We start from the raw sequence: 1,231 nt of genomic DNA, 5'->3' as shown, positions 1-1,231 counted from the left end.
GACCCGGTCTAGTCAGGTTGGACCCGGTCTAGTCAGGTTGGACCCGGTCTGGTCAGGTTGGACCCGGTCCAATAACCTCCCCTCCCCCCTTCAGGGTGCTGAAAGGTGCGAGAGGCGCTATCTATTGAATCAGGGCAAACAAAAGAAGCTGATTGGTCCACAAACAGTAAAACCCCGCCCACCCGTCATCGTCACCCAAGCATCCTATTGGTTGCCTACATCATTCAGAAAAAAAAACAGAGCGAGCCCCTTCTCCCATTGGTCAGTGTAGCCTTAGGCAACAAAGGCCGTTTTCCCATTGGTCAGTGTTGATAACACGCCAACTGTCAGTCACTCAGCAGCGGCCAATCAGGTTACAGTACATTACCTGTGGAACCTTCAGGAATAACAAAAAGAAAAAAAATAGAAGAATGATGATGATGATGAACAGGGAGATCAGCCAATCAGATGACCTCGCTAGAAAAACAAACAGGAAGTGGGAGGAGTATCCAAGCCTCAAATGGAACTTATTTTTCGGGATTTCTTTTTTGTTTTTTTGTTTTTTGTTTTTTTTAAATGTACTTTAGTTGTTGTCCTTTTTGTCCGTGTGTTCGCCGTACGTGGGTCTCTTTCTTTCTTTTCCAACAGCTGATTTCAGTGCAATGCATCATGGATTGATCGACTGCTAAGAGAGGGTGTTTCACTACGAGTGTGTGTGTGTGTGTGTGTGTGTGTGTGTGTGTGTGTGTGTGTGTGTCCTGTTGTCATGGAAACATGCTGCAGGGTTAGCGCTCCAGCAGCTGGGGGTGTTGCATCGTGGGGGGGGGGGGGGGAGCTGTGTGTCCAGTCTCTCTAGCTGGTGTCCATGGACTCCATGTTGGCGGAGCTGGAGTCCCTCTGGATGGAGTCGAAGATGGCCGCCAGCTCCGGATTGGACGAGATCTGGGACTGGAACTCGGACATCAGCGGGGACTTCTCGGCCTCGGGGATCGTCAGCAGCGCCACGACGGCGCGCATCGCCGACCGCTTCAGCTCGTCCTGCTTCTCGAACTCCTGCTTCACCGAGTTCGCCTTCACCTGCACGGACAGTTTAAAGGCCATGTGATCGTGGCCGGGGTTCGCTAGGTTGGTGTGTGTGTGTGTGTGTGTGTGAGAGAGTGAGATGTGAGAGTGAGAGAGTGAAAGAGTGAGTGAGTGGTGAGTGAGTGATGTGAGTTGAGTAGTGAGTGGTGAGTGAGTGACTGAGTGTGGG

General features: G+C 51.3%; 1 protein-coding gene and 1 long non-coding RNA gene across 16 annotated transcripts in view; one reads left to right on the top strand and one right to left on the bottom strand.

Moving 5' to 3' along the window:
* LOC116673028 (uncharacterized) overlaps positions 1 to 400 on the top strand; it is a 1,037-nt gene extending 637 nt beyond the window's left edge. The window contains exon 2 of the long non-coding RNA XR_004327715.1: positions 57 to 400. This is a non-coding gene — a long non-coding RNA (uncharacterized LOC116673028). The remainder of the gene's footprint in view (positions 1 to 56) is intronic.
* The window catches only part of nrcama (neuronal cell adhesion molecule a), a 1,100,153-nt gene that overhangs the window by 986,624 nt on the left and 112,298 nt on the right, over positions 1 to 1,231 (bottom strand). The window lies entirely within an intron of this gene.

The sequence above is a fragment of the Etheostoma spectabile genome, chromosome 23, assembly GCF_008692095.1.
Source record: "Etheostoma spectabile isolate EspeVRDwgs_2016 chromosome 23, UIUC_Espe_1.0, whole genome shotgun sequence".
In the NCBI taxonomy this organism is placed as follows: domain Eukaryota; kingdom Metazoa; phylum Chordata; class Actinopteri; order Perciformes; family Percidae; genus Etheostoma; species Etheostoma spectabile.
This window is presented reverse-complemented; position numbering and strand designations above follow the sequence as displayed.